This window comes from Pteropus alecto, unplaced genomic scaffold (assembly GCF_000325575.1).
Source record: "Pteropus alecto unplaced genomic scaffold, ASM32557v1 scaffold116, whole genome shotgun sequence".
Classification (NCBI taxonomy): domain Eukaryota; kingdom Metazoa; phylum Chordata; class Mammalia; order Chiroptera; family Pteropodidae; genus Pteropus; species Pteropus alecto.
In genome coordinates, this window is record NW_006439189.1 from 1,895,927 (window position 1) to 1,920,185 (window position 24,259).

A 24,259-nucleotide genomic window follows, 5' to 3' on the forward strand; every position below is an offset into this window, starting at 1 on the left:
CCCATTCCCCTAAACGTTTTTCTACAAAACTGTTGTTTGTATCTATGAGTTTTTTTTTGTTTGTCTTATTCATTTGTTGCTTTCAGTTTTATATTTTACATATGAATGTGAAATTGTGGTTCTCAACTTTTCCTGTCTGACTTATTTCACTTCTCATGATAATCTCAAGGTTCATCCATGTTGTAGCAAATGGCAGTATTTCATCTTTTCTCATGGCTGAGTAATATTCCATTGTATATATGTACCATCTCTTTATCCAATCATCTATTGAAGAGCATTTTGGTGTTTTCATGTCTTGGCCACAATGAATAATGCTGTAGTGAACATAACAGTGCACATATTTTTATAAACATTTTCAAATTTGGGGGGTAGATATCCAGGGGAATAATTGCTGGGTGATATGGTAATTGTATTCTTAATTTTTTGAGAAATGATCATACTGTTTTCCATAGTGCCTGTACCAATTTACATTTCAAACAGCAGTTCCCTTTTCCACACAACTTTTCCAACACTTGTTAATACTTGTCTTGTATATAATAGCCATTCTAATAGGGGTGAGGTGGTATCTCACTGTGGTTTTGATTTGCGTATCCCTAATAGCTAGTGAAGGTTAGCATCTTTTCATATGTCTGTTGTCCCTTTCTATGTCTTCTTGGGAGAAGTGACCATTCAGGTCTTCTGCTCATTTTTTATTTAGATTGTTGTTGTTGTTGTTATCGAGTTGTATGAGTTCTTCATATTTTTGGATATTTTGGAGATGTTGTTTGAAAATATCTTCTCCCATTCAATAGATTGCTTCTTTGATTTTTTGATGGTTTATTTGGCTGCGTAGAAGCTATTTAGTTTGATAGAGTTCCATTTATTTATTTTTGCTTTTACTTCCCTTGCCTTTGGGATTAAATTAATAAAAACCTCACTAAATCCAAAGTCCATGAGTTTAATACCTATGTTTTCTTCCATGAAATCTATTTATTTGTGTGTTAGATTTAGGTTTTTGATCTATTTTGAGTTAGTTTTGTTTTATGGTGACAGATAGTAATCTAGTTTTATTTTTTTGCATGTGGCTTTCCAGTTTTCCCAGCACCATTTATTAAAGAGACTTTACTTTCTCCACTGTATTTTTGGCTCCTTTGTCAAAAATTATTTGTGCATATGTATGTGGTTTTATTTCTGGGATATCAATTCTGTTCCATTGGTCTGTGTGACTTTTTTTTTTTTTTTTTGCAAATATTGTGCTGTTTTGATTATTGTTACTTTGTAGTACAATCTGAAGTCAGTAAGTGTGATACCTTCAGCATTGTTCTTTTTCTGAGGATTGCTTTGGCTCTTCAGGTCTTTTGTGATTTCATACAAATCTGACAAATTTTTGTTCTACTTCTTTAAAAAATGTCATTGGAATTTTGATTGGGCTTCCATTTAATCAGTTTTTCACTATTAAGGATAATATTAGCTAAGGTTTTGTTATATATGGTCTTTATTATGTTGAGGTACTTTCCTTTCATACACATTTTATTAAGTGTTTGAATCATAATGGATGCTGTATCTTTTCAAATGATTTTTCTGCATTTGTCAATATCATCTTATGATTTTTAAAATTTTCTTTATGTGATGTATCATATAATTGATTTGCATATGGTGAACTATCCTTGTGCCCCTGGAATGAACCCCACTTGATCGTGACGTGTAATCTTTTTAAGGCATTGTTGTATTCTATTTGCTAGTATATTGGTCTGTAGTTTTCTTTTTTCTGTTATCTTTGCCAGGTTTTGCTATCGAGGTAATGTTAGCCACATAAAATGAGTTACAGAATATTCCCTCTACTTCAAATTTTTGGAAGAGCTCTAATAGGGGTGAGGTGGTATCTCACTGTGGTTTTGATTTGCATATCCCTAATAGCTAGTGAAGGTTAGCATCTTTTCATATGTCTATTGTCCCTTTGTATGTCTCCTTGGGAGAAGTGACCATTCAGGTCTTCTGCTTTTTTAAATCTTCTCTTTTAAAAATCTTTTAAATCTTCTCTTTTAAAAATGTTTTTACCTCCTTTAACCATTATGTAATATTTATATAATACTCCATTCTGAATAAAAGTTGCAGTTTCCTATTTTTGTCTGTTAGTTATCTTACTCATAGTTTTGCATCTTTTCGTCTTCTAGTCTCAGGTAGAATAACCCCCTTCAATATTTCCCTGTAATGCAGGCCCTGTGGTGTAAAATTTCCTCAGCTCCTATATGTCTGAAAAGGTGTTTATTTCTCCTTCATATCTAAAGGAGTACTTTGCTGTATATGTTTTTTTTTAAATTTATATTTATTTTTTAATTAAATTTATCTGGGTGTCTTATTTCTGTCTGCCTGCTAGTTATCTTACTCATAGTTATGTATTTTAAATCCTTTTGTTTAAGGTAAAATGATCCACTTCAGTAATTCCTGTAGTGCAGGCCTTCTAGTAGAAAATGCCCTCAGCTTTTGTATGTCTGGAAAGGTCTTTATTTCTCTTTCATATCTAAAGGAGAGCTTTGCTGGATTGGCTATTCTTGGCTGGTAATTTCTTTCTTTCAATAGTTTGAATATTTGATTCCACTCCCTTTTAGCTGGTAGAATTTCTGCTGAAAAAATCCAATGATAGTTGCATGGATAGCATTTATATGTTATGTTCTTTACTCTGGCTGCCTTTAGAATTCTTTGTCATTAATTTTTGAAAGTTTTAATATAATGACTTGGAGAATGCCTTTTTGGATTGAGATAATTAGGTGTTTTGTTTGCTTCTTGGATTCAAGAATACAGTTCTTTCCATAGACTTGGAAAGTTCTCATTGACTGTTTGAATAGACTCTCTATTCCTTTCTCCCTTTCTTCTCCTTCTGAATACTCATTATTTTTATATCGTTCTTTCTGATGGACTTCCTATAGCGTTCTTTTATTTTTTCACTCTCAAGATTCTCTCTTCTTCCATCTGCATTATTTCCAGATTTCTGTCTTTGATATTTCTAATTCTTTCCTCCATCTGGTCATCTCTATTTTCTAAGCTCACTATTTCATTCTTCATCTCTTTCGTTGAGTTCTTCAGCTCTGTAAGTTCTATTTGGTTCTTTTTTAATGTTTCAATCTCTTTCGTAAAGTGTTCCTTTTGTTCATTGATTTTATTTCTGAGTTCATTAAACTGCCTATCTGTTTTCTTGCATCCTGTTGAGTATTTTTTCAGAAATGTAATCTCGAAATCTCTGTCATTTATAGCAGATATTTCTATATCTTTGAGTTTATATTCTAGAGATTTTTCATTTTCTTTCTGAGCTCCTTTGTTACCTTTGTTTTTTGGTATTTGATGGATTATTTCTCTGCTTAAGCATTTATGAGAGTGAACTCTGCTTTTAAAAAATTTTCATTATTATTTAGAATGATGCCTCTTTAGCAGGTTAATAAGTTTTTTTATTTTTTTATTTCTTTTTTATTTTTTATAATTTTATTTATGAGTAAGTGTCGCATAAGCCTCCTGCACTGCCCAGACCTTCCTGATCTCTGATGTTTGGCAAAAAAAAAAAAAAAATGCCCCTTATTTCCTGGGGAGGTGTGTGTCTCCTCTCTGACCTGATCGCTTTAGTCCCAGGACTCCTCTCCCTCAGGAGAATGTGTTGGCTGATGTGATTCCAAGCCTCTGAAGTGTCCTTGCATTCCTGGTGCTGCCCAAGCAGTCAGATGCAATGTTGTGTTGTCTGAAGTATCCCATATGTCTCCGCCAGGATCAGCCTCAATGGCTGGGGATTGGGTGGGTTGAGAGAGGACACAAGTGTGCCTGTGACTGTTTTCTGCACATTAATGGTGACTGCCAGGCCTCTGTATCTCACCCCACCTCTGGGACCAATGAGAGTGTACATCTGCCATTTAGAAAATTTTTCCTTAGTTTCTGGGTTTGCAGACTCCTTGCTCTGCAGGACAACACTGGCTATAGCAGTTTCCCTGGGGATCACTGCTATCTCTGGGAATGTGTGAGGAGGTGAGTTTTAAGAGGGTAGGGAGACATGTCCAGGCTCCATGACTCTGCTTTTTGCCTGGCAATGGCAGCTGCTAGAATACAGCTGTCACACCTCTGCATTTCATCTCTGTCCTGATCACTGAGTTCTGCTGTAGTATATGCTGATCACTCAGGTAGCGGCTACAGAAAGTGCATGATGCAACTCATTTTTTCCCTCTCCTTGAGTCCCATAAGAACCTCCAGGCTACGTCCCTGATACTCGTCTCTAATGCTCTCTCTTTCCTCCTCCCTTGCATGACTGACTCACCCACCTTCAGATGCCCTGATGTGCAGATCCCTCAGACATGTTTGTGTGTTCGGCTGGGAATCTTTTGTTGGATTATAGCTTTTCAACTTGTTTTAATCTCAAGGGGAGAGATAAAGGGGATTTCTCATGCTGCCATGCTTTGGAGGTCACTCCAGTTTCAATATTTTAAACATGTCAATTTTCCCCAAAATGATCTATAGATTTCAAAAAATCCCAAATAAATTCCCAGAAGGTTTTATTGAGAAATTAATGATTGATTCTAAAATTAGTATGGAAAAACAAAGGAATTACATTAGCCAGACAGCTTTGAAAAAGAGTAACAAATTTGGTAGACTCACACTATCTGGTTTCGAAGTTATTCTAAATCTATAGTTTTAAAGATAATGATCATATCTATCCAGGAAATACACATACAAAAAAAAATCCAGAAAAAAAAAACAAACAAACACACATATATATGGTGAATTGATTTTTAACAAAAGTAAAGAGATAATTCATTGATAATTTAATGGTGCTAAATTAACTGAGTATCCATATGAAAACAAAATGAACCTTGATCTTTCCTCACACCATATGCAAAACTAAATTCAAAATGGATCATAGGCCTAACTGAAAAAGGTAAAAGTACAAATTATCTAAATGAAGCTATAGGATAAAATCTTTGTGATTTTGAGATAGGCAAAAATTTCTTAAAGGGCACAAAAGCACTACCCATAAAATTAAAAAAAAAAGATAAATTGGATTTCATCGAAATTAAAACTTCCGCACTTTGAAGCCTAATATTAAGAAAATTAAAAGGTGAGTTCCAGACCGAGAGAAAAGATTCTCTCTATATATTGTCAAGTAACTTGAATCCATAATATGGAAAAAAAATCACTTTTATGACTAAATACTAAGAAGAAAAACAACTCAATTTAGGAGAAATATTTGAAAAGACACTTCACCAAAAGACAAATGAATAACAACAAAGAACAGGAACAGATTCTCAACATCATTAATCATTAGGGGACTACAAATGATAACCACAATGTGATACCACTTCATACCCACTAGAATGGCTAAAATTAAGACTGACAAATGTTAGTGAGAAAGTGGATCAGCCAGAAATCTCCTATGTTGTTGGTGGGCACATGAAATGATATAACCACTTTGGAAATCAGTCTGATAATTTCTTATAAAATTAAACATATCCCTGCCACATGATTCAACCATTCTACTCCTAGGTACCCATCTACCCAACAGAAATGAAACACCTGCCTACAAAATGACTTGTACTTTAATTTTTATAGCAACTTTATTCATAATAGCCCACAACTTGAAATGACCCAAAGACCCATAAGTGAATGGATAGATTGTCGTGTACTCATACAATGGAATACTACTTATTAATAAAAGGAACAAACTCCTGATACACATGCATGAAATGGGTAAATCTCAGAAAGATGTTAGTTGAAGGAAGCCAAACAGAAAAGATTACTCTATGATTTCATTTATGTGAAATTCTAGAACAGCCGAACTAATATTTGATGAAGGAAATCTGATCAGTGGTTGCTTAGGGTTAGTGATTTGGTTATGAGGAAAGAAAGGTGTTTAGGGGGGCCACAATGTTGTAAATTCCAGATAGCAGTGGTGATTAAATAGGTTTATACATTTGCCAAATTTATTGAACCGTACTATTAAAATGACTGCTTTTTATTTTACATAAACTATATTTAAAATCAAATTGATTTAAGAAGAAAATTCAATCAATGACAAAACAGAAATCACTACTTTGTTTTCAAACTATACCTATCCTATTGCAGTTTTGGCAATAGCCTCCTAGTGTATAGATTCCTGCTTTCTTACCCTTAGGTCGAACATCATTTGAAAGGGGGCAGCCACAGGGGGAAATCCGAGGACTTTCTATTCTTATTGAGAACATATGTATATTATAATATATTGCATATGTTATGGATATTGTTAAGGCAGGAAATTAAGATTATTATATAGGAAAATAAATTATAAGAAATTATCAACTACTGAACACCTATTAGAATCACAAAAATCCAGAACACTGACAATACCAAACGTTGATGAATATGTACGACAACAGTAACTCTCATCTATTGCTTATGGAAATTCAAAATGGTGCAGTCACATTGAAAGATAGTTTGGTTGTTTCTTACAAAACTAAACGTACCTTTACCATAGGATCCAATAATCACATTCCTTGGTATTTACTCAAATGTGTTGCAAACTTCTATCCACACAAAACCTGTGCTAAATACTTATATCAGCTCTGTTCATAATGTCCAAAACTTGGAAGCACCCAAGATGTCCTTCATTAGATGAATGGGTAAATTGTACTTAAATTTTAATAGCAACTCTATTCATAATAGCTCACAACTTTAAATGACCCAAAGTCATTTTTGGATGTAAACGTTTGTACATGTGGAAATGAGATATTATTTAGTGCTAAAAATAAATAATCTGTGTGTTATTAGACATGGAAAAACCCTAGATGCATATTATTACACTTGGTCCTAGACTCAGAGTAGATATACTATAACTTGTATCATGAGTAGTCCTTTTATTCTTTCTCTATTTTTTATATAATTTGAAACAGCTAAAATGGCAATGTTGGCAATATTTTTAATTTCTCTGTTAGCATCCACCCCAGGAATATATTTTTCCTGAAATTGTCGCTTTTAAAATGATGAGTACTCTTACTTTAATTTTGTACAAATGTTAGATTTTTCAACATTTTCAAGGAAATACCAGCATTTCTTACTGCATATGTATAAGCTCTCTGTTTTGCAATGGTTATATATTTTGGATCAAGGAAAAAGGAGCTCTTTTTTCTTGCTGGTCAAAAAAACTGCGGAAAGATGAAAAAATTACTGTATATCTATCTTTATTATTTACATGTATTTTAGGGTAGCAATCATCATTGTCTTTTTGCAGGGTGGTTTCTAATAGCTTCTGTATTAATGTTAATATATTTGGTAATTGTATTTGCTTTAATACAATATTTAATATTTTGAGTACATTAATATTAAAAAAATATGATCTCATGAAAATCTAAGTTATATTTAAAGACTGCTAACCATTCTATGGAATTAATAAATACTAGAAAACATGAAATAACATCCTTAAACTTTAAAAAACATATATTAAGAAATTATTTTTTTAAAGATATTACATGCAATACAGCAAGACAGGAAATCTGAAAAAACTGAAATAAATTGTAATAATTTTTTTCTAAACAGACTTGTGTAAATTAAATCCTTATCAAATAAATTTGAGATAAAGTCACTGTGACTTGAAATAGATTACATTTTTTAAAAAGTGTGATAATCTGATTTTACCTAATTTTACAATTTCTCCAGCTTTACAGAAATATAATAGACAGTTGCTTGTATTTACAATGTAAAATTCAATGAGTTTTTTAAAATTATAGTTGGCATACAATAATATACCAGTTTCAGTTGTACAGCATAGTGATCAGAGATCCACATAACTCGCAGTTATCAGCCAAATAAATCTAGTAACCTGCTTTCCCCTTACATATTTATTACAACATTATTAACCATCTTCCTCATGCTACACTCTACATCTCCATGTCTATTCTGCAATCATCCATTTGTACCTCTTAATCTCTTTGTCTTTTGTGAGCATCCCCCCAATCCTGAAAATATATTCTGTAACTGCGAATTTAATTCCCCCTTTGTTGTTGTTATTGTTTATTTTGTTCTTTAGATTCCACGTGTACATGAAATCATGTGATATTTCTTTTTCTATCTGACCCATTTCATTCAGTGCAGTACCCTCCAGGTCCAACAAGGCAATATCTTTTTCCATCTCCTTCTTTTTAGTCTGTGTGTGACTTTTAATCTGAAGTGATTCTTTTGTAGACAGCATATGTAGGGTTCTTGTTTTCTTATCCATTCAGCCATTCTATCTTTTGGTTGGAGTACTTAAATCTTTTCCACTTGAGGTACTTGTTGATAGGAATATAGCTATTATTCTTTATTCCTGTTTTTGATACTTTTCTTAAAAAGTCCCTCCAACATTTCCTGTAATACTGTGCTGAAGTTGATAAATTCCTTTATCTTATTTTTGTCTGGGAAGCTCTTTATGTGTTCTTAGATTCTAAATTATAGTTTGCTGGTTAAAGTATTCTTGTTGAAGATCCTGGATTTTCATTATATCAAATATTTTGTGTCAAGCCCTCACGACCAACATAGTCTTTTGAGAAATCAGGTGCTAAGCTTATTGGTGCTTCCTCGTAGGTAACTAACTGCTATTCTCTTGCTGCTTTTAAGAATTTCTCCTTGCATTTATTTATTAATTACTATTTATTTATTTATTTTATGGTAACATTGGTTAACAAAATTCGATAAGATTCAGCTACACATTTCAACAGTAAGGCATATGTGTTCACCACCCATTGTTAGATTTCTTTCTATCACCACTTATTTGACCCCTTTTACCCCGTCTACGTCTCCTATCCCACCTCCCCTTCTATCTCTGGTAAATCACTAGTCTATTGTCCATATTCATGAGCCTCTGTATGTTTGTCCTGTTTGTTTGTTGCCACACATATAAGGTTTATACCACACATATAAGTGATATCATGTAATTTTCAACTTTTTCTGTCTAGCTTATTTTGCTTAGCACGATTATCTCGAAATCCATCCACGTTGCAACAAATGGCAGTATTTCATCTCTTCTTAAGGTTGAGTAATATTCCATTGTATATATGTACCACAGCTTCTTTAGCCAATAATCTATCGTAGGACACTTCAGTTGCTTCCATGCCCTGGCCACCATGAATGATGCTGCTATGAACATTGGTGTGCAAATATCTTTTTGGATATGAGTTTTCAAGTCTTTGGGATTAATATCCAGCAGAGGAATTGCTGGATCATATGGTAGATCAATTCTTCATTTTTCGAGGAAACTCCATACTGTTTTCCATAGTGGCTGTACCAATTTGCATCCCACCAGCAGTGTAGGAGGGTTACATTTTCTCTGCATCCTCTCTAATATTTGTTATTATTTGTCCTGTTGATGATAGCTATTCTAACAGGTGTGAGATGGTATCTCATTGTGGTTTTGAATTGCATTTCCCTAATAGCTAGATGTTGAGCATCTTTTCATATGTTTGTTTGCCATTTGTATGTCCTCTAGGGAGAATTGTCTTTTCAGTTCCTCTTTCCATTTTTTGATTGGATCGTTTTCTTTCTTTTTCTTTTCTTTTTTTTTCTTTCTTTTTTTCTTTTTGTTATTGAGTTGTATGAGTTCTTTCTATAATTTGAATACTAGGTCCTAATCAGAGGTGTTGCTCGCAAATATATTTTCCCATCTGGATGGCTGTCTCTTTACCTTGTTGATGTTTTTCTTTTCTTTTTTTTTTTTTTTTTTTTGGTGTGCAGAAGTTTTTTAATTTGATGTAGTACCATTCACTTATTTTAGCTTTTACTCCCATTGCCTTTGGAGCCAAATTCATAAAACCTTCTTTAAGTCCAAGGTCTTTGAATTCAGTTCCTATATTCCTTCTATGTGTTTTGTTGTTTCTAGTCTTATATTCAGCTTCTTAGTCAATTTCGAGTTAATTTTGGTGTGTGGTGATAAACAACATTTTAGATTCATTCTTTTGCAGGTGGCTTTCCAGTTTCCCCAGAACCATTTATTGAAGAGGATTTTCTTTCTCCACTGCATGGTTTTGGCTTTTTTGTCAAAAATTATTTGCCCATATAAATATGGGTTTTCTTCTGGACTCTTGATTCTCTTCCGCTGGTCCATGTATCTCTTTTTCTGCCAATACCATGACGTTTTGATTATTGTTGCTTTGTAGTTTAATTTGAAGTTGGGCAGAATGATGCTTCAAATCTCATTTGTTTTCCCCAGGATGGCTTTGGCGATTCTGGGTCTTCTGTGCTTCTATAAAAATCTGATGATGTTTTGTTCTATTTCTTTAAAAAATCCTGATGGAATTTTGGTGGAGACTGCATTAAATCTGTATAATGCTTTAGGTAATAAGTTCATTTTAACTATGTTGATTCTTCCAATCCAAGAACACAGAATATCTTTTCTTTTTTTGTATCTTCTTTGATTTCTTTTAATAGAGTCTTATAGTTTTCATTATATAGGTTCTTTACATGTTTTGTTAGATTTATTCCTAGGTAATTTATTCTTTATGTTGCAGTTTTAACAGGAATTATTTTTTTCTATTTCTTTTTCTGACACTCCATTATAAGAGAATAAGAATACTATGGATTTGTGAACATTGATTTTTGTATCCAGAAACTTTAGCAGATTTGCTTATTGTTCTAGCTGTGCTCTTGTGGAGTTTTTAGGGTTTTCTATATAATCATGTCATTTGCAAATAGTGATATTTTGACATCTTCATTTCCTATTTGGATGTCTTTTATATCTTTCTCTTGCCTGATAGCACTTGCTAGGACCTCCAATGTTATATTGAATAATTGTGGTGATAGTGGACAGACTTGCCTTTTTCTTGATCTTAGAGGAAAGATTTTTAGTTTTTCACCACTAAGTGTAATGTTGCCTAAGGATTTGTCATATATGGCTTTTATTATGTTAAGTTATTTTCCTTCTATATCTATTTTGTTAAATGTTTTGATCATAAATGGATGCTGTATCTTGTTGAAGAGTTTTTCTGCATCTATTGATATGATCATATGATTCTTATTTTTTGAATTTGTTTATGTGGTATATCACATTAATCAATTTGGATATGTTGAATCATTCCTGCACTCATGGAATAAAGCCCATTGAATTGTGGTGCATCATCTTTTTAATATATTGCTATATTCGGGTTGCTGGTATCACATTTAGGATCTTTGCATCTTTTTAATGAGAGATATTGGTCTGTAGCTTTCTTTCTTTGTGTTCTATTTACCAGGTTTTAGTATCAGGCTAATATTGGCTTTACAAAATGAGTTGGGAAGTATTGCTTCCTCCTCTTTGATTTTTTGGAACCATTTGAGGAGAAAGGTACTAAATCTTTTTGAATGTTTGGTAGAATTCACTGGTGAAGCCATCGGGTCCTGGACTTTTACTTTTTGGTAGGTTTTTGATGATTGCTTCAATTTCCATACTGCTGATTAGTCTATTTAGGTTTTCCAGATCTTCTTGATTCAGTCTAGGAAGATTGTATTTTTCTAAGTACTGATCCATTTCTTCTAGGTTATTAAATTTGTTGTTATATACTCTTTCATAGTATTCTTGTATGATCTTTTATATTTCCACGGTGTCAGTCTTAATTTCCAATCTTTCAACCCTGATTTTGTTTATTTATGTCCTTTCTCTTTTTTCTTTAGTGAGTCTAGCCAGAGGTTTGTCAATTCTATTAAACTTCTCAAAGAATCAGCTCTTTGTTGAATTTATTTTTCTATTGTTTTTGTTTTGTTTTGTTTTGTTTTCAGTTTCATTTATTTCTGTTTTAATTTTGATGATTTCTTTCCTTCTGTTGACTTTAGGCTTCATTTGTTCTTCCTTTTCTAGTTTTTTAAGATGAGGCATTAAGTTGATTATTTGGGCTCATTCTTGTTTTTGGAGATAGGCCTGTAATGATATGAACTTTCCTCTTATGACCACTTTTGCCACGTCCCAAAAGTTTTGATATGTTGTACTATCATTATCATTCATTTCTATGTATCTCTTGATCTCTCTTTTTATCTAATTTTGATTATTTCTCCCATTCTGCTGACTTTAGCTTCATTTACTCTTCCTTCTCTAGTTTTTAAAGATCAAACATTAGGTTTTTATATTGGGCTTGTTCTTGTTTTCTGAGTTAGGCTTGTAATGATATGAACTTTCCTCTTATGACTGCTTTTGCCATGTCCCCAAAGTTTTAAAATGTTGTACTATCATTATCATTTGTTTTATGTATCTCTTGATCTCTCTCTCTTTTTTTTTTTCCTTCTCAGACCCAGTTATTCTTCAGTAGCATGTTGTTTAATCTCCATGCATTTATGGTTATTCCTGCTTTCTTCTTATATTTGATCTCTACTTTTAAAGTATTATGATCCGAGAATATGGTTGGTATTATTGTAACAATTTTATGTTTGTTGAGGCTATCTCTGTGTCCCAGTATGTGGTCAATCCTTCAGAATATTTCATGTGCACTAGAGAAGAATGTGTAAGCAGCTGTTTTGGGATGAAAGACTTTGTAAATATCAATTATATCTAGTTGGTCTAATGTGTCATTTAAGGATGTGATTTCCTTATTGATTTTTTTTTTTGGATGAGCTATCCACATCCGACTGGGGTATTTATATCCCCTACTATGATAGTGTTTTGGTCTGTTTCTCCTTTTAATTCTGTTAGCAATCACTTTATATATTTTGGGGCTCCCTGATTCGGAGCACAGATATTAGTAAGTGTTATGTCTTCTTGGTGCATCATTCTGTTTATCTTTATGAAGTGTCCTTCAGTATCTTTCTGTACCTTATTTTATTTTGAAGTGCATTTCATCTGACATTAGTACCACTATTTTCGCTTTTCTTCGAATGCCATTTGCTTGAAATATCATTTTCTACCCTTTCACTTTGAGTCTATATTTGTCTTTTGAATTTAGATGTGTCTTCTGGAGGCAGCATATGTTTGAGTTTTATTTTGTGATCCAGGCTCCAACTCTGTCTTTTTATTGGTGAGTTCATTCCATTTACATTTAGCGTGATTATTGCAATATGAGGTTTTCCAATAGCTATTTTATCTTTTGCTTTCTGGTACCTCAGTGTTTCCATTGCTTCCTTGTATTTATGTATCTTTTCTTTTATTTTAATTATCATTGGGTTTTCTAGATTTTCTCTCTGGTCCTTCTTATTTTATGTTATATACTGCACTTCTGAATCTTTGGTGTGTGGTTACCATTACGAAAATGTAGAGGACAGTTATATATAGTAGTCCATTTTCTTCTGCATGTGCATATCTCCATTCTCTTTTGCGAATTTGGATCTTTGAATCCTCCCTTTTTCTATCGTTGTTGTCTAAACTTGTCCCTATGTATGCTGAATGTTCATTACTATCTTGTTGTAGCAAATCTCTTCTTATCGTTTAAGCTTATAACGCCCTTTTCATTGTAAGAGTTGCAATCCTCTGCTTCTCTTTGCCTGCTACTTGCTGTACTCCTAATTATGTATTTTCTTTTCCACTTCGTTTTGGGTGAGCTGACCACTTTCAGTTTTTCCTGTAGTACAGGCCTCATACTGGAGAATTTCCTCAATTTTTATATTTCTTCTTTATATCTAAAGGAGGGCTTAGCTGGATACATTATTCTCGGTGGGTAGTTTCTTTCATTTAATAGTTTGAATATTTGATTCTACTCCTTTCTGGCTTGTAAAGTTTGCACTGAGAAGTCTGATGGTAATCTAATAGGTTTTCATTTATAGGTTACTGTCTACTTTTCCCTGGCTTCCCTGAGAATTCTTTCTTTGTCGTTGATTTTTAATAATTTTAATACAATTCGTCTTGGAGAAGGTCTTTTTTGTGTTGAGATAATTGAGTGTTTTGTTGACTTCTTGAATTCCAAGCTCCAGCTCTTTCCTTAGATTAGGGAAATTCTCATCAACTATTTGTCTGAAAATGCTTTCGAATCTCTGATCCCTTTCCTCCATTTTGATAATGTCCATTATTCTTATGTTTCATCTCCTGATGGTATCAGCTAGTTCTTTTATTCCTCTTTTATTATTTTTCATTCTTCGGTTTCTTTCTTCTTCCTTCTCATTGATTTCTAGATTTCTGTCTTTGATATCACTGATCTTTTCCTCCATTTGGTTGACTCTATTCCCCAAGGTTGCTATTTCATTTTTCAACTCTTGAACTGTGTTTTTAAGCTCTAGAACTTCTATTTGGTTATTTTTGAGGGTTTCAATCTCCTTGCTAAAGAACTCATTCTGCTCATCTAGTTGTTTTTCAATTCCTGAAATTGTTGATATGACTTCTTTCAGATATTATTGAGTTTTTTCAGAAGTACCATCCTGAATTCTCTGTCATTTAAGTTGCATATTTCTAAGTCTGTAAGCTTATTTTCTGGGATTTTTTTCTTTCTTTCTGAGATGCCTTGTCACCTTAGTTGTTCATGGTGTTTAATAGACTATTTCTTCTCCTGGGTATTATTCTGCTTTTTTTTTTCCCCCCAGGAAGATTTATTATATAAACGTCTATTCTTATTCAGTTGCAAAGATGGCCTTTTTCTTTTGTTTTCCAGTAAGTGATATCTAAGCTCTTTGATCCTTGCTTTATGTAAATTCTTAATAATGCTTTTTCTTTCTTATAGGTATTCAATCATGTCGCTACCCTCAGTACCTGTCAGTGTTAGTGACAGTTTAGGTAGCATTTGCTAAGATTCCTCTGGGGCTCTGCGGTGTTTTGTCTTGGAGGATATGAGCGAGGGTTCCTCTGGGTTGTGGGGTGTGTGCTTTAGCTCAATCTCATGGTTTGCAGCCATGGCTGGTAGTAATAACCTGTTATTTCTCTGCCATCTCCACTTCTCTGCTTTCTGCCCTGATGCCTGGCACTGCTACCGGTCACGTGAAGCTCACGGCTCTCCCAGGCAGGGTTGTTTAGGGAACCCACCACACTTTCTTCCCTCTTTGTCCTCTTGCAGGAGTTCCAGCTTCTAGAAGAAGCTCCTTTGTTTCTCTCAGTCTAATGCTGGACCTCCGGGGTTCCGACATTTGGTATCTCTTATGCACAGATCCCAAGCTCAGATGTGCTGGTGTGCAGTTTGGGTGTTTTATGTTGAGTTTTAGATGTTCAGCTTATTGTTGTTTCAGGAGTAGAGATCTGGGGATTGAAAAACAACTAGATGAGCAGAATTAGTTCTTTAGCAAGGAGATTGAAATCCTCTTACTCTGCCATGTTTTTGATATCACTCCATGTCATTTTGATTATTGACGATTTGTAGTATAAATTGATGTTAGGCAGAGTGATTTCTGGCCTTGTTCTTATTCTTCAGGACCACTTTGGATATTCAGGGACTTTTGTGCTTCCATACAAATCCGATAATTTTTTGCTCTATTTCTTTGAAAAATGCTTTTAGGAGTTTGATGGAATTGCATTAAATCTGTATAATGCTTTGGGTAATAAAGTTATTTTAACTATACTGATTCTTCTAATCTATATCTTTGTGTCTCCTTCAATTTCTTTTAATAATGTCTTATAGCTTTCAGTTATAGTTCCTTCACATACTTTGTTAGGTTTACTCTTAAGTGTTTTATTCTTTTTGTTGCAATCACAAAGGGAATTGTTTTTTTTTTTTTTTCTTCTTCCTGAAAATTTATTGTTAGAATATAGGAACACTATGGATTTTTGTACATTGACTTTGTATCCTGAAACTTTACTGTATTTGTTTATCATTTCTAAATTTTTTGCTGAAGTCTTTAGAATTTTCTATGTAGAGACTTATGTCATCTGTAAGAAGTCATAGTTTGACTTCTTTCTTCCCTATTTGGATGCCTTTTATTCCTTTCTCTTGCCTTATTTTTCTAACTAGGTCTTACAATACTATATTGAATAATAGCAGGGATAGCTGGCAGCTTTGTTTTTTTTCCTGATATTAGAAGAAAGATTTTTGTTTTTTCTCCATTAATTCTGATGTTTGCTGAGGGTTTGTCATATATGGCCTTTATTATGTTGAGGTAATTTCATTCTATACTCATTTTATTAAGTGTTTTAATCATAAATGCATGCTGTATCTCATCAAATGCTTTTTCTGCATCTATTGATATGATCACATAATTTTATCATTTATTTTGTTTATGTGGTGTATCACATTGTTCAATTTGCATATGTTAAACCATCCCTGTGCCCTTGGGTGTGGCCCACTTGATCATGATGTATATGATGTTGTATTTGATGTGCTGGCATTTTGTTTAGGATAACATTTCTTTTACAAACACATTGTCTTTCTACATTAGTGCCAGCGTAGTAGAGGTTAATCCATTCTTGTTTTGACTGATTTGAGGTAAGGTTACATGTGATTATTTTTGAAAAACATAATATTTAAATTGTATAGTGGGATATTTCACTATATTGATCAAAATCTGCAGTTTCTAAAATTGGCTCCTAAATTGTTAAGTCAATATTGAAACACAATAATTCTCATACTTGTAGTTGGCTCAAAATATTTCTACATCAATCTGTCATATATTAAAGACCATCTGGTACTATGGTCTATATTATAACATTTTTATTTAGGTTTTGTTAAGATAAATTTCATTTTTTTCTAAAAAATAATTTTGCTGGTCATTTTATTTTCATCTTAGAGCATTATGAAGTAACTAAGTCAGTAAATACTCCTTAGTCACAGTTCTCATAAATTAAACATTCCAATTAGGCAATCTTTCAATCTATAGTATTTGGATCACAAGTAATCCCTTTTAAGATGTTATGGTGAAAAAAATGATGGAAAAATATACTATCCACATTCAAAACTCAAGCTGTTGCCATAAACTTATAGTTCCTTTATAAATTCTTATTGTCCAATAGAAGGTTCTGTACTCCCTAGCCTTGAATGCCTCCCAGGGAAAAAAGAGAAGGAAATGGAAAAGAAGAAATGAACAAATAGAGGGAGAGAAAACAATACACTGAGAAAAGATTGGTAGGGTACCACTAAAATTTTCTCAGACAATCCAAAATTCCAAACCTACCTCTGCATTTTAACTAGTATATTTTTAATCTTTCAGCAAACATACACACATGCATATGTCGATTTGAACCCTTTGAACAATAAACCAAAGTAAACTAAAGGAATATATTTATAGATAATAGCACATCTTAGCATTAATTCTTTAGTAAATACATTCTCCACAAAACAGGTAAAATTGTCCATTATTGTCTTTGTGAAGTGTATGAGGCAGTAAGGCACTATAGTGTATTAATGTGCTATAAGCAGCCCAGGGCTTGGGAGTCAATTCCAAAATTGCTCAGAAATGCCTTTTATTAATGCCTGTCATTTCTTGGGAACTACATAACTGAGTTCATCTCCTTTTCATTTCCATTTTAGTCTTTCTAAATATACTGTAGATAATAAATACATTGTGGTGGTCAAGTGCTTTAAAAATTATAAAACTAATTCTCTTAAATAATATTTAAAATGACATTTTCATTTATTAAGTTGGCATGAATCATGTTGCTAAATTGCTTTTAATATGATAATATTTGTAGTTTACTATGCTATAAGTGCAGTTTGTCAGTGGAGTGTACATGAATATTTCATCCAGCAAAGGTCAGGATTCTGTAACTATAAATGGACCTGTTCTAACAACAGTAGACAGATTCTTGTGTTTCAAAGCAAAAGGCCTAAAGTGTTAGTAGCTGGTTAAAGGCTTAGGGCAAAGCAGAGGTATGGGAGGTGTGTGTTTGTGTGTGTTTGTATACACATGTGCACATGCACACACCTGCACACACCCAGGTGTGTATGTTATTTGTAGGAAGTCATTATTTTAAGCATTGGAGAAGTTGGGAAGGCAGCACAAATGTCAGCCATAGCTGTAACTTAGATTATGTTAACTCTGCAGCACTCGGCTGTACTTTTACTTCTCTTGCACCATTTCTAATTCAGAAAAGAGGTTCTGTCTTTTGCTCCAAGTACAAGTACACCTTTAAATCTTAATCAAATTGTACATAAATCATCAAGGGGCTTAAACAGGTTGTATGTTTTATGTATTGCCACAAGCAAATTAATTAACTAATGTAGTTTTTCTTTTTTCTTTCTTCAACATTATCACATGCTGTGTATTGGGTATAATGTCACCAAGATGAAATGACTTGTATCAAAATGAAGTAAGAGTGAATATTGTCCTTATTGTATGTACTTCCACTAAACTCTTATAGTCTGAAATCTTCCCTGCTCTACCCATTTGGTAATGACTGTTAAAGACTTATGCATTGCTTGGCACATTTTTGTATTAATTTTGTATTTCTTCTTTTTTGTTCTAGGTTGTACAGAAGGAGAAAAACATTTTTTAAAACTAGTTTGAATCTAGTAACTCGAGGCACTACTTAGTTAAATTGTGTATTTTTTTTCTTTCAAGCAATGTACCTAAATAGAATATTAATATTTGGCATTAAAATTGACTCAAAATGAATTCCTAACCCTGTCAGAAGCATGGCAACTTGAGATTTTCCCTGTGTCTCTCTCCTTGAAATAATAACAAGCTGAACATCTACAACTCAACAAATAATACCCAATCTGCACACAAGCTCATCTGAGAGATCTGAGCATCAAAGCATCAGAAGGTTGGAATCACACAAATCTGAGGGGTAGATTGGGAGAAACAAAGGAACTATCATTCACAGCTGGAACTCCCCGCAGGAAGAGGAGGAGGGGAAATTTCATGTCCAGTTCCCTGAACAGTGCTGTCTGAGTGATTAGCAAGTTCCACACAGCAGAATCCAAGGAAAGGGCAGAGAGTGGAGTGGGAACTGAGTGTGGAGGGAAGGCAGCTGTGTTTAGTAGCCACTGTTGCTGAGCAAGAAGTTGAGTCACGGAGCCTGGTCATGCCCCTCCCCCACCAGCTCAGAGCGTGCCTTCCCTTCACCCCATATCCTCTCAGAGCTAGCACCACCAAGTCACAGAGAAATTTGCACAACCGGTAGAGAAACATACACTACAACCAGTATCAGAAACAGGCACAGTAATATCCAAGCAAGACAACTGAAACCTGGGGGAAAGCAGCCACACATACTCATGCTGCTCCGGATTGACTATTGCGCCCCTCCTCCCCGCCCAGTCAGGCTGAGTTGTAAGGAAGCAGTGGAACATTGTATCTGACTGTTGGAGCAGTAACGGGACTTCAGGGCCTCTTTAGAGTCCCCACTGCCTTTCACAGCATTTCATGGTGGTGGAGCCCTGGAACAGAGCTCACTTGATTTCAGAGAAAGTATACAACCAACCAGAGAGAAAAGAGCATTTTTGGCCTCAAAGCAGAGACCCAAGAAGCTTGGATGCCACCTACTGGAAATCAATAGAAAAATCTCTTCTTATTAACCTGCTAGAAAGATTACCACATAACAGATTTCCTTTTGAAAAAAAAAAAAAACCAAAGCAGAGCACACTCCTATTAATGCCCAGGAAGAGAACTAGTCCATCAAACACCATGAACAATCAAGGGAACAAGGCAGCTCAGAAAGAAAGAAAAATCTCCAGAAAATAAGCATAAAGACATAGAAATTTAAATGACAGGGAATTCGGAGTTGCTTGTCTGAAAAAACTCAAATGATACAAGAAAAATCTGATTGACATTTCCAAGAACTTAGAATCAAAATAGACCAAGAAAATGTTTTTTTATCAAGGAGATTGAAACCCTAAAAAGGAAGTAAATATAACTTCTGGAGATGAAGAACACCCTGAAAGAGATGAAAAATGAAATAGCAAGTTTGAGAAATAGAGTCAACCAAATGGAGGAAAGCATCAGTGATATCAAAGACAGCAATCTAGAAATTACAAAGAAGGAAGAAGAGAGAAAATTGAGAATGAAAAAAAAATTAAACAACTCTACAAGAATTATTTGACACCATCAGGAAAAGCAACATAAGACTAATGGGTATATCAGAAAGAGAAGAGAAGGAGAAGGAAACAGAGAGCATATTGAAACAAATATTTGATTAAAATTTTCCAATTCTATGGAAAGAACTGAATATTCAAGTCTAAGAAGCAAACAGAACACACAGTTATCTCAACCCAAAAAGGCCTTCACCAAAACATATTATATTAAAATTGTCAAACATTAATGACAAAGAGTTTTCAAGGTAGTCAAGAAAAAGAAGACAGTGACTTATAAAGGAAAATCCATTAGACTATCATCGAACTTCTCAACACAAACCTTACAAGCAAGAATAGAGTGGACCAAATATTCAATCTATCAAAAGACAGAAATTACCTGCCAAGATTAATATATCCAGCAGAACTCTCCTTTAAATATGAAGGAAAAATAAAGTCCTTTCCAGACATACAATACCTGAGGAAATTCTCCCCCAGAAAATCTGCATTACAGGAAATACTAAAAAGGGGTTAGCTCACCTTAAACAAAATGGCAAAAAATAATACATAACTATGACTAAGTAGACTAAAAAGCAGACAGAAGCAGGAAAGTGCAACTCTTATTAAGAACAGTGAATTATAAGCTTAAATATTACATAGTGGTTAAAGCTTTGCCCCCCACAAATACTCTAAAAAAAGAAGAAGATAACTACTACTGCAACTTAGACATATATTCAGCATATATGGTATTAATTTGAGACACAAAAACAGAAATGAGAGGAAGTAAAGATCCAAATCCCCAAAGGGAAATGGACATACGGCACATGCAGAAGAAAATAGACTACTGTATGTATGTATGTATGTATGTATGTATGTGTGTATGATAAATATAATGGTAACCACATGGTAAAAATCCGGAACTGAAGTACATAACATAAAACAAGAACCAGAGGGAAAACTCAAAAAAAAAAAAAAACAAGCAACAACAAAAACAACAACATAGTTTGTTTTATAAATATGATGCAAACATTAGTTATTTTGATTGAAATGAATTGATTTGCTTTTGTGTAATTTTAATGGTAATAAAATTTAAAAAAAAAAAACATAGTATATATACGTATATATATGTATATATACGTATATATACATATATACGCATATATACATATACACATATACGCATATAACTATACTATAAATAAATTTAATGGTAACCACACTCCATAATCCAAAACTGAGAGATACAGCAAAAGACATGAGAGAACAAAAGAAAATTCCACAAAACATCACTAAATTAAAATAATGGGCAGAAACATAAGGCCAAAGGAAATATAGAGAAAATAAGCTATCCTAAAACTAACAAAAATGGCTATAGGAAAACTTCATATTTCAATAATAACCCTAATGTAAGTGGACTGAACTCACTAATAAAAAGGAACAAAGTAGCAAATTGGCTCAAAAAACCAAAACCCAACTATATGCTGTCTTCAAGAAACACATCTCAGCTGCAAGGACAAATATAGACTTAAAGTGAAAAAGTGGAAAATGACATTCCAAGCAAATGACATCAGAGAAAAGTGAGTGTAGTTTTACTTATATCTGATGAAATACATTTCAAAATAAAAAGGGTAAAGAGAGACAATGATGGGCACTTCATAGTGATAAAAGGGAACCATGCATCAAGAAGAACTAACACATTAATATTTATGCTCCCAATCAGGGAGCACCAAAATATATAATACATCTTCTAACAGAACTAAAGGGAGAAACTGACAAAAACACGATCATAGTAGAGGACTTAAGTACCCCGCTGTCAGAGATGGATAGATTATCCAACAGAAAATCAAAAAAGAAATAACATTTTAAAATAATACATTACACAAAATGGACATAATCAACATTTATAGAGCTTTTCATCCCAAAACAGCAGCTTATACATTATTTTCTAGTGCACATGGAACATTCTCGAGGATAGATCAAATATTGGGACAAAAACTAGCCTCAACTAATTTAAGAAGATTGAAATTATACCAAGCATATTGTCTGACCATAGTGCTTTGAAACTGGAGATCAACTATTAAAAGAAAATGGGAAGAACCACAATATGTGGAGATTAAGTAACATGCTACTGAAGAATGACTGGGTCATAGAAGAACCAAAATATACATAGAAACAAATGTGAATGAAAGTATAACATATCAAATCTTTTGGGACACAGCAAAAGTAATAATAAGAAGAAAGTTCATATCATTACAGGCCTCAAGAAACAAGAACGATCCCTAATAAACAACCTAACACTATATCTTAAAAAAATAAACAGAAAAAGAAGATAAAATGAAGCCCAAAATCAGCAGAAGAAGGAAATAAAAAAAAACCAGAAAACAAATTAGAGCATAATTAAATGAAATTGAAAACAAAAGCACAATAGAAAAAAATGAGTGTAACAGAGTTGATTCTTTGAAAAGAGTAATAAAATTCACAAAACCCTGGCCAGACTCGGTAAGGAAAAAAGAGAAAAGACACAAATAAACAAAATCGGGAATGAAAGAGATGTTATGAGAGATACCTCTGAAGTGCAAAGGATTATACAAAACTACTACAAAAAATATATATGCCAACAAATTTAATAACCTAGAAGAAATGGACAATTTCTTAGAAATTTCCAACTTTCCTAAAGTGAATCATGAATAACTAGAAAATCTAAATAGACTGATCAATGGAATGGAGATTGAAACAACTATCAGAAATCTCCCAAAATGTAAAAGTCCAGGACCAGATGGCTTCACTAGTGAATTCAAACAAACATTCAAAAAAGGTTTAATACTCATTCTCAAACTTTTCCAAAATAAAAATAAAAATCAAAGAAGCAGCAATACTCTCTAACTCATTTTATGAGGCCAAAAATACCTTAATGCCAAAACTTTGTAAGGATAACACAAAACAAGAAAACTATAGACCAATATCTCTCATGAACACAAATTAAAAATCTTAAATAAAATACTAGCAAATTGAATACAAAAATGCATTAAAAAGATTATAAACCATGAAGTGGGCTTCATCCCAGGGGCACAGGGATAGGCAGAGGACCTCAACAGACACTTTTCTCAAGAAGATAAACAAATGGCCAGCAGTCATATGAAAAGATACTCAACTTCACTAACTATTAGGGAAATTCAAATCAAAATAACAATGAGATTCCACCTCACACCTGTTGGAATGGTATCATCAACAGAACAAGTAATAACAAGTGCTGGAGAGGTTGTGGGGGAAAAAGGAACCCTTATACACTATTGGTGAGAATGTGAATTGGTACAGCCATTATGCAAAATAGTATGGAAGATTCCTCAATAAACTAATAATAGAATTACCATATGATCCAACAATCCCTCTTCTGGGTATTTACTAAAAAAACCTTAAAACATTTATCTGCAAAGATATATGTACCTCAATCATCATAGCAGCATTATTCACAGTGGCTAAGATACGGATAACAAAGATGTAGTACACATATACATTGGAATATTACTCAGCCATAAGAAAAGATGAATTACTGCCACTTGAGATAATATGAATGGATCCTGAGATGATCATACTAAGCGAAATAAGTCAAAAAGTTGAAAAACATGATTTCGCCGTTGTCGTTATTAAACTAAAAGCAACAAATTAACATGACGAACAGACTCATGGACACGGACAGTGGATTAGTAGTTATCAGGGAAGCATAGAGGAGGGAGTTTGATATGGGTAGAGGATGTCAAATATTTGGTGATGGAAGGATATTCAAATTTGAGTGATGAACACATAATGCAATACACATATGATGTATTATTGAATTGTACACTTGAAACCTATATGATTTTATTAATGAATGTCACCTCAATAAATTTGATTAAAAATATATATAAAAGGTATGTGTGGCTATAAAAAAAGAAAAGAGAGATTCAGGAAACATTATTTTTAAAATTTTTATTTTATTAGTTTCAAGTATACAGCATATTGGTTAGACATTTATATAGTTATAATATAAATCCCCCTTTTTTCTCTTCCTCTCTTATGGCTCTCCTCCTAGCCATTACATTAATGCTAACTGCATTTCGTATGCCATGCTCCCCATCTCCATGACCATCTATCAGCTACTAATTTGTACTTCTTTAACCCTTCACCTCCTTCTCCCAGCCCTCCAAACCCCCTCCTCTCTGGCCGTCACCAGATTGTCCTAAATATTTGTGAGTCTGGTTTTGATAAGTTTGTTCTTTTTTCCTTAGATTCTGTATCTAAGGAAAATCATACGGTATTAATCTTTCTCTGTCTTATTTATTTCACTCAACATAATAACCTCTAGGTCCATCCATGTCGTTGAAAATGGTAGGGTTTCATTTTTTTAATGGCTGAATAATATTCCTTTGTATACATGAACCATAACTTCTTTATTCAATCGTCTGTTGATGGGCATTTAGGTTGCTTCCATATCTTGGCTATTGTAAATTGTG